General features: G+C 39.3%; 1 pseudogene; it reads left to right on the top strand.

Annotated features, from left to right (window-relative positions):
- Positions 1–7301: 7301 nt before the first annotated feature.
- On the top strand, positions 7302–8978 carry LOC138442986 (UDP-glucuronosyltransferase 2B31-like; annotated as a pseudogene).
- The last annotated feature ends 1338 nt before the right edge of the window (positions 8979–10316 follow it).

Here is a 10316-nt window from a genome sequence, read left to right as displayed (position 1 = left end):
TTTGGAGTGTTCATGGAATTAGAAGTGTAGCTACATGCTTCCATCTATAAAACCGAGATATTTGCAAAAATCTTTAATTTCATGACCTAATTCTCTTTTTGTCACCCACCTTTTATTCATCTATTATTTTCACTCCCATAACCAGCTTTTGCTAATGGATATAAATTCTCAACTGTATGTTAAGAAAATAATTACCTGAACTCTAAAGGGACTTTCGAATTTTCATTCTCTCCAAAGCTACCCGAATATATCTATGATCTTATCTATATCTATATACATATCTAAATCTATGTATATTTTTACAATTCAGGAAGGAGCACCACTTAGCTACTTGCAGATATGATGAGAAATTCAATGGGTTTGTTGAACACAGACTGAATTATTTACTATTACATTATAATATGAGCTTCCCTGGTAGCTCAGCTGGTAAAGAAACTGCCTGTAATGCAGGAGACCCCAGTTCAATTCCTGGGTTGGAAAGATTCCCCTGGGGAAGGGATAGGCTACCCACTCCAGTATTCTTGGGCTTCCCTGGTGGCTCAGACAGTAAAGAATCTGCCTGCAACGTGGGAGACCTGGGTTTGATACCAGGTTGGGAATATCCCCTGGGGAAGAGAATAGCTACCCACTCCAGTACACTGACCTAGAGAATTCCATGGACAGAGGAGCCTGGGAGGCTACAGTCCATGGGGTCCCAAAGAGCTGGATATGACTGAGCAACTTTCACTTTCATATTATATTATATCATAACCACACTTTAGATCAGCATTTCTCATTCTTTTGTCTCTTCCCTCAGGAAGCTATTGCGTCATCCCTCCCATAACACTTACATGTAAACATTCAATCCTTTATCATGACAGAAAATATTGTAGACATTATTTTCTTTAAACCTAGGCCCACTAAGACTGAAATAATCAGAAACAATGAGCACAAGACAAAAATCACGTAAATTTTGTAAAAAATTGGTGAATCAAATGAAAACAATCTGAAGGTACTGATGAAAACTGTACCTCAGAAAAGCAGTTTATTATCAAAATGTCCAGCTCAGGGAATGAGTCTTGTCTCTTTGGTCAAGGGGACCACCATCCACAACATTTAAAATACATTCATCAGCCTTAGGCATAGTTTATTTTAAAGAAGAAACATTGATGTTTGGGGAATTATAGGAAAATTTACCAAGAACTTCTCATAGAACCCACCTAGATAACTGACACATATTTAAAGAAAAATAAAACTAACAGAAAGTAAGAAGGTAGAACCATATGTTTCCATAGTAGAAAATGTTTTTAAATCAAGCATATAGGCTTACAAAAGTTTCCTCAGATCTACACGGCAGCACGTGTAATAGACAAAGTGTTGGTAGTCACTGTGCAATAAGAAAGACTAAAAATCTCCAGTGAAAAGTCTAGCACTCCAATATGAAAATAAATGAAAGGTACAAACAGGAAATTCACAGAAGCGAAATGGCCAATGAAATACAAAAGGTGGTATGGAAAATCTGGGAAATTAAAATTGTCAACAAGTAATATTCCTGCAAATAATTTGTAGAACAAATAATCTGGGAGGACTAATTTTGAGGGAGTATAATATGGAAACACCATTGAAATAAAATTTATACACACTGTTTTATATAGCAACTCATTATCTAGTTATATGTCATGCAGAAAGACTTGTACATGTTCATGATTACATACTGAATATTCCCACTAGCACTTAAATGGCTATCAATTTGTCAACACACTAATCTACAACATAGATATGAGTTATACAGCCATGAAAGAAAACAGTTCAATTATGGGCAATGTTGTTAAATACTCTTCATGTCACAATACTAAACAAATAAAAAGTTCCAGAAATTCTAAAAAACATAAGCATGACACTCATCTTTGGAAATAAAATTAAACACATTTTGTGTAAATATATGTAAATGTGTAGACCACAGAGGAAATGATCTTTAGAATACACTGAATTTCCAATAACTTCCAGGTGTTCAAGGCAGTTTTAGACAAGACAGAGGAACCAGAGATCATATTGCCAACATCCACTGGATCATCGAAAAAGCAAGAGAGTTCCAGAAAAACATCTATTTCTGCTTTATTGACTATGCCAAAGCCTTTGACTGTGTGGATCACAATAAACTATGGGAAATTCTTCAAGAGATGGGAATACTAGACCACCTGAGCTGACTCTTCAGAAACCTCTATGCAGGTCAGGAAGCAACAGTTAGAACTGGACATGGAACAGCAGACTGGTTCCAAATAGGAAAAGGAGTATGTCAAGCCTGTATATTGTCACCTTGCTCATTTAACTTATATGCAGAGTACATCATGAGAAAGGCTGGGCTCGATGAAGCACAAGCTGGAATCAAGATTGCCAGGAGAAATATCAATACCCTCAGATATGTAGAGGACACCACCCTTATGGCAGAAAGTGAAGAACTAAAGAGCCTCTTGATGAAAGTGAAAGAGGAGAGTGAAGAGTTTGGCTTAAAGCTCAACATTCAGAAAACTAAGATCACTGGATCCAGTCCCATCACTCTATGGCAAGTGGATGAGGAAACAGTGGAAACAATGGCTGACTTTATTTTTCTGGGCTCCAAATCACTGTAGATGATGACTGCAGACATGAAATTAAAAGACACTTACTCCTTGGAAGGAAAGTTATGACCAACCTAGATAGCATATTCAAAAGCAGAGTCTTTGTCAACAAATATCCATGTAGTCAAGGCTAAAAGGTTTTTCCTGTGATCATGTATGGATGTGAGAACTGCACTATAAAGAAAGCTGAGTGCAGAAGAATTGATGCTTTTGAACTGTGGTGTTGGAAAAGACTCTTGAGAGTCCCTTGGACTGCAAGGAGATCCAACCAGTCCATCCTAAAGGACATCAGTGCTGGGTGTTCACTGGAAGGATTGATGTTGAAGCTGAAACTCCAGTTCTTTGGCCACCTGATGCAAAGAGCTGACTCGTTGGAAAAGACTGATTCTGGGAAAGATTGAGGGCAGGCAAAGAAGGGAATGACAGAGGATGTGATGGTTGGATGGCATCACCGACTCAATAGACATGGGTTTGGGTGGACTCTGGGAATTGGTGAAGAACAAGGAGGCCTGGCATGCTGTGATTCATGGGGTCACAAATAGTCAGACACAACTGAGTGACTGAACTGAACTGAACGGAACGGAATTTCCAATGAAAACAATTTAAATTTTTATTCTATATACTTCTTCATTTTTGACCTGTCATAATAATCTTTTCATTTATTTATTATGTGATGTTAAATAATTAGTGAAATAAACATATAGATTCAAAATATTCAGTTCTTATTAAGATATTAAATCATAAGATTTTCATTCACGTTATCAATGTATTGGTTTCTCTCAGAATCCTTGAATTGAGGACTTCCCTATTGGTCTATGGGGCTCCCCAGGTGGCTCAGTTGTAGAGAATTTGCCTGCCAATGCAGGAGATGCAGGAGACCTCGGTATGATTCCTTGGTCGGGGAGATCTCCTGGAGGAAAAATGACTATCCACTCCAATATTCTTGCCTGGGAAATCCCATGAACAGACAAGCTTTGTTGGACACAGCTGAGTGACTGAGCACGTACTTACACTGGTGGTCCAATGGTTAAGATTCCAGCTTCCACTGCAGGAAGCACATGTTCAATCCCTGGTCTGGGAATTAAGATCCCCATCCCACATGCTGGGGCCAAAAGTAAAATATAATTTTTTGGTTCAATGCAGGATCCTTGAGGCTGGTGTACTGGGATGGCCCGGAGGGGTGGTGTGATGGGGGGATGTGGGAGGGGGGGTTCAGGGTGGGGAGCGCGTGTGCGACCGTGGCGGATTCGTGTTGATGTGTGGCGGAACCGATGCAGTGTTGTGGGGTGGTTGGCCTCTAATTGAAATAAAGAAATTTAAATTAAAAAAAAAAAAGCTACTGGAAATTTAGCACACTATTCAATGTGTCAAATAAGGACGCTCCTTTTTTTTTTTTTTAGAACACCTTATATTTATAATTCCACTAGTTTTTAAAATCTTAACTCACATAATCTACTGATTTTACTGTGGTTTTAACAGCAGTATTATATGCATTTTACAGTAGTTAAGGGACCTCTGCTGGATTACATCTATACTTATAGTGTTTTTGAGTCATGACTACAAATACTCTGCCAGCTCTCCCCTCAAGTAATTCCCTCTCTCTTGAACTTTAGTAACTCTAGAGGCTGTCTCACAAATGTTTCAGCCTAACCTCCAAGGCTCAGTTACAGAACACAACACAAACCTGTCTCTGCTTCTCTGTCTTGGTCGTTCAGCCTGTCTATGTCTCTATCTATCTATCTATCTCACTATCTCCATTTCATCTCTCTGTCTGCCTGCTCACCGTGTAGGTCTGTAACATACTCAAAGTTTCCATGATAAATGACCACTTGTGGAAAGATACATACACATGCCTAAGAAGCCCCAGTAGTTGCAGCCCTCCAGCAACTTGAGCCATTTAAAAGCGGTCACCAGAGCTCCTCATGATTAGAGCCCCAGTCACCATAAGACTGGAACCACCTGAGAATCTGATTACAAGAATCACCTGAATGAGCCCCACCAATACTCAGAACTATGAGAGATAAAAATAAAATAAGTATTGCTCTTCTAAGGGCAGTTTTTTGCACTAATACATAACCTAAACAATAATCATGCTTTTATCATAATATCATAGTGATGATATATCTTAATAATGGGAAACTGTTAATGTTACATTTTGAAAGTAACTATACCCCAGAAAAGGGAGTCACCATACCATAATGGTTAAGAGGTTGCACTCTGAACACAGACAGTATGGGTTTAAGTCACTGAAATACTACTACATGAATCACAATATTCATAGCAGCATTATTTACAATAGCCAAAATACGGAAGCCAAGTAAGTGCTCAACAACAGATAATTGTCTTAACATGTGGGATATATATACAAAGGAATATTACCCTTAGAAAGAATAAAGATTTGCCATTTGTAGCAACATGGATGAACCTAGAAAAGATCATTCATAGTGAAATATGTCATCCATAAAAATACTATATCACTTATATGTGAAATCTAAAAAGTAATACAAATGTATCTATATATAAAATAGAATGAGCTTCATAGACATAGACAATAAATTTATGGTTACCAAACTGGAGAAGGGGAAGAACAAATTAGGAGTATAGTGTCATAAATATAAACTATTAAACATAAAATAAGCAATAAGAATCTATTGACTAGCACAGAGAATTATACCCAATATCTTGTAATAAATGATGATGAGTATAATCTACAAAACATCCTGAATCATGATGCTATGCCTGCCAGGCTCCTCCTCTGTCCATGGGATTTCCCAGGCAAGAATAGTGGAAAGTTTGCCATTTCCTTCTCCAGGGCATCGTCACAACCCAGGGATTGACCACGTCTCCCGCTTTGCAGGTGGAATTTTTACCAACTGAGCTGCCAGGGAAGCCCAACGCCAGTTATACCAGGAAAAGAACTGGCTTGGAACCTGGGGGTGGGCTGCAGTGCAGCAGCTCCCCTCACATAGACCACAAGGCTTGTGGCATCCCAATCAGAAAAAGCAGGGACAGGACTGACAGGGCCCCAGGAGTCAGGTCCCACCCCAGGGACAGTTCCAGCCTCAGGAAAGACACAGCAGCAAAGACGCGGCAGCTCTGTGGCTGGACTCAGAGTTGGAGAAGACTGTGGAAGTCCTCAGTAACACAGGCTGCAAACACCTATGATAGTGAGGTTTGCTGGTCTTTTCTGACACTACTCTTCCCCATGGAGGGAACTTACTCTGACAGAATCTCTGCTGGTGCCAAGCTGTCCTGAACCCCTTGTGCTCAGTCGCTCATTCATGTCCAACTTGGTGCAACCACATGGACTAAAGCCCACAAGGCTCCTGGGCTCATGGAAATTTCCAGGCAAAAGTATTGGAGTGATTTGCCGTTTTTTACTCCAGGGGATCTTCCCAAACAGGGATTGAACCCATGTCTCTTGCATCTGCTGCATTGGCACATGGGTTCTTTCTACCACTGAGCCGCCTGAAAGTGAAAGTAGCTCAGTCATGTCCAGCTGTTTGCGACCCCACAGTCCATGAAATTCTCCAGGCTAGAATACCTTATTCTGGCCGTTCCCTTCTCCAGGGACCTTCCCAACTCAGAGATTGAACCCGGGTCTCTCACGTTGCAGGTGGATTCTTTACTGAGCCATCTAGGAAGTCCCAATACTACACTTGATCTTAGACACAAGACCCAGAATCTCTGAACTGGAGGATGGGGTAATGCAAGTAAAATCAGTCCCATGTTTTCTATATGACCACTCTCAGTTTTCAATCGTGCCAGGTTTCTGTTGCTTCTTCATTATAGTCCAGAGCTTTCCCAACATATTGTTCACTATCAGACATGACTGAGCGACTTCACTTCACTATTTATACTTTTTGCTATTTCTCTGTGGGAGATACAAGTGTTGAAACTTTCAAATGGTCTATCTTGCTGTGTGCATGCATGCTAAGTTGCTTCAGTCACGTTTGACTCTTTGCAACCCTATGGACCATAACCCATCACCTTAACTCTAACTCTGATTGAAGGATTCTGCAGACATTCACTTGCTACAGTTTTCAGGCTAGTCTTGTCTCTTACATAACAGTGGATTTGCATGTGTAAACTCATCGACTTTTAGATCAGTGACAGCGCTGACAATACTGAACACACTGTATATACTAGAAGTGTTTTACTCTTTGCCCTTTCACTTGCTTTCCACTTCTGTTGACAATTAATATAATGTACTTAGTTGAGTTGTATTATGTTATAAATACATAAACTCTCTTATTATAAATCAGGAATTATACTTTAACTTCCTGATTGATTTCTCCTTTTATATATGCATGAGCACTGGTGAAAGAATGCAGTAATAGTTGCAGGAGCAAAAAGTCTATGAAGTGGCTCTCATTTCTGGTACTGCAACAGATGACTTGCTACTTTAGCTCTAGAAGTTGTGGAAAGGTGCTGGTTTGGCCAATGGAATGCAGTCATTAAATGAATATGAAAACAGTTCTGGATGAACTTGTCAGGAGGGTTCATGAGGTGACTGTTCTGACACCTCCAACTTCCAATCTTGTTGATCCCAATGAATCATCTCCTATTAAATATGAGACTTTTCCTCTGGCTGAAGGAGCCTGGCAGGTTGCAGTCCATGGAGTCCCAAAGAGTCAGACATGACTGAGTAACTAAGCACAGCACACAGCACATTGTATGAATTTTATCAAGCATTTGGTCAGCATGTGGACATATCTGGCAAAAGATTTCTTTTGGACACATTTTTCATTAGTAAGAAGTTTATACTGGGAATTTTTTGATGTTTTTAAGGATCTCTGTAAAGATGTTGTTTCTAACAAGTGACTTATGACAAAACACAGGAAACTGGTTTAATGTTGTTCTTGCAGATGCCATTGGATTCTGTGGGGAGTGAGCTTCTCACTGAGATACCTAAAGTATCTTTATTTGTACAATCTCTGCTTCTTGTATGGTGACTCAGTGGAAAAGATTAGTGGAAAACTTTCATTCTTACCATCTTATGCACCTGTTATGTTGTCTGAATTAGTCGTCATATGACATTCAGGGAGAGGGTCAAAAACATATGTACTTTATTTTGATTTTTGGTTCCAAATGTTTAATGAGAACACATGGAGTATGTTTTACAGTGAAATACTAGGTAAGTCCTGTTTTTAGTTGGTAGCATGAAATCTTATTTTTTCTAGTTCGTTTGAAAGTGAATTCACATAAAGTCACAGGAATTTGTCTCCTCTAAGTAAAATAAGAAAATGAAAATACAAAATGATTCAGCAAACTCATAAATATTATGGAAACTTTTTGGAATACTGCAAGTAGAACCCTGTGTTCCGTTACTGGCATAGAACACTCCAGGAAGTCATAAACCACAATTTGAAGGATTAAGACTTCTCCAAAAAATTATATATCTACTTTACTAAACTTCTTTTTTTAATTTAGAAAGAATCACTAGAAACCTCATAAAATTTTTCATTAATGAAGTCATGTATATTGAAGAGTCCCACAGATATTTGTAGCAATAGTATCTAGGTAGCACTTAGAAACTGTTCCTACTTGTTTGTTCCTACTTGTTCCTACTTGTAGCTCAGTTTTCTTATTATACTACACTACATTATATATTATGGGTTCCCAAGGTGGTACTAGTGGTAAAGAACCTTAATGAAGGAGACTTAAGAGACATGGATTCAATCCTTAGGTCAGGAAGATCCCCTAGAGGAGGGCATGACAGGGTTCAGCAAACTCACAAATATTATGGAAAAATTTATGAAATACTGAAAGTAGAACCCTGTGTTCCATTACTAGTACAGAGCATTCCAGGAAGCCATAAACAACCATTTGAAGGATTAAGACTTCTCCAAGCAATTATATATCTGCCTTACTAAACTTCAGTATCTGCCTTCATAAACGTCAGTGTCTACCTTACTAATACTCCAGTATCCTTGCCTAGAGAATCCAATGGACAGAGCAGCCTAGAGAACGACTAGGTCCACAGGCTCACAGAGAGTCAGACATGACAGAAGCGATTTAGCATGCGTACATGAGTATTGCATACTATACGTGCACAGACGTATTTGCTTTATCAAAAAACAGACACTTTGAAACATCTTTGGCCAAAACATTCCAAGCCTTTTCACAAAAATTGCCTAATATATGCATATGACAAGACAGTCATTTCATCAAAGATTTGTTTTTGTTTTTTCTTTCAGGAAGACCCACTACAGCATTTGAGATAATAAGGAAAGCAGAAACATGACTCATCTTGGCACCTATTGGAATTTAGAATTTCCTCTCTCAGTGCTACCAAATTTTGAGTTTATTGGAGGCCTTCTCTGCAAACCTGCCAAATCTCTGCCTTTCTGGATTTATTTCTCCACTGATCTCCAGTAGCACACTGGAGAGGCCATCTTTCAGTATCCTATCTTTTGCCTTTGCATACTGTTCATGGGGTTCTCAAGGCAAGAATCCTGAAGTGATTTGCCATTCCATTCTCCAGTGGACCACATTTTGTCAGAACTCTCCACCATGATCCAACTGACTTGGGTGGCCATACACAGCATGGCTCATAGTTTCATTGAATTAGACAAGTAAGAAACTATTACCTAGCTTTTAGAAGAAACTTCTGACACACCACACAACAGAGATGAATTTTACTCTAAATGAAATAAGCTAGTCCAGAAAGACAAGTACAAGAAAAGTCCAGAGTATCCAGCCTAGTCAAATTTGTAGACACATAAAGCAAAGTGATGGCTGCCAGAGGCTGAGGAAAGAGGAAATTGTAGTTTCTTAATGACATAGACTTCAATTTTTGCCAGATCAAAAAGTTCTGGTGATTGGTTTCACTGTATGAATACACTTAATGCTACTGAAGCATACCTTTAGGAATGATTAAGATGGCAATATCTTTTAAAAAGCTACAATTCTAATAATTCTAGAATATATCCAGTTTTCTCTCTTTAGGTGCTTATTTAATTTATATGCAGAGTACATCATGAGAAACGCTGGGCTGGAAGAAGCACAGGCTGGAATCAAGATTGCCGGGAGAAATATCAATAACCTCGGATACGCAGATGATACCATCCTTATGGCAGAAAGTGAAGAGGAACTCAAAAGCCTCTTGATGAAAGTGAAAGTGGAGAGTGAAAAAGTTGGCTTAAAGCTCAACATTCAGAAAACGAAGATCATGGCATCTGGTCCCATCACTTCATGGGAAATAGATGGGGAAACAGTGGAAACAGTGTCAGGCTTTATTTTTTTTTGAGCTCCAAAATCACTGCAGATTGTGACTACAGCCATGAAATTAAAAGACAGTTACTCCTTGGAAGGAAAGTTCTGACCAACATAGATAGCATATTCAAAAGCAGAGACATTACTTTGCCACCTAAGGTCTATCTAGTTAAGGCTATGGTTTTCCCTGTGGTCATGTATGGATGTGAGAGTTGGACTGTGAAGAAGTCTGAGTGCTGAAGAATTGTTGCTTTTGAACTGTGGTGTTGGAGAAGACTCTTGAGAGTCCCTTGGATTGCAAGGAGATCCAACCAGTCCATTCTGAAGGAGATCAACCCTGGGAATTGTTTGGAAGAAATCATGCTAAAGCTGAAACTCCAGTCTTTGGTCCCCTCATGTGAAGAATTGACTCATTGGAAAAGACTCTGATGCTGGGAGGGATTGGGGGCAGGAGGAGAAGGGGACGACAGAGGACGAGATGGCTGGATGGCATCTCTGACT

This window comes from Ovis canadensis, chromosome 6, assembly GCF_042477335.2.
Source record: "Ovis canadensis isolate MfBH-ARS-UI-01 breed Bighorn chromosome 6, ARS-UI_OviCan_v2, whole genome shotgun sequence".
NCBI classification, from domain to species: domain Eukaryota; kingdom Metazoa; phylum Chordata; class Mammalia; order Artiodactyla; family Bovidae; genus Ovis; species Ovis canadensis.
Note: the sequence above shows the minus strand (reverse complement) of the source record. Positions and strands in the feature narration are given on the sequence as shown.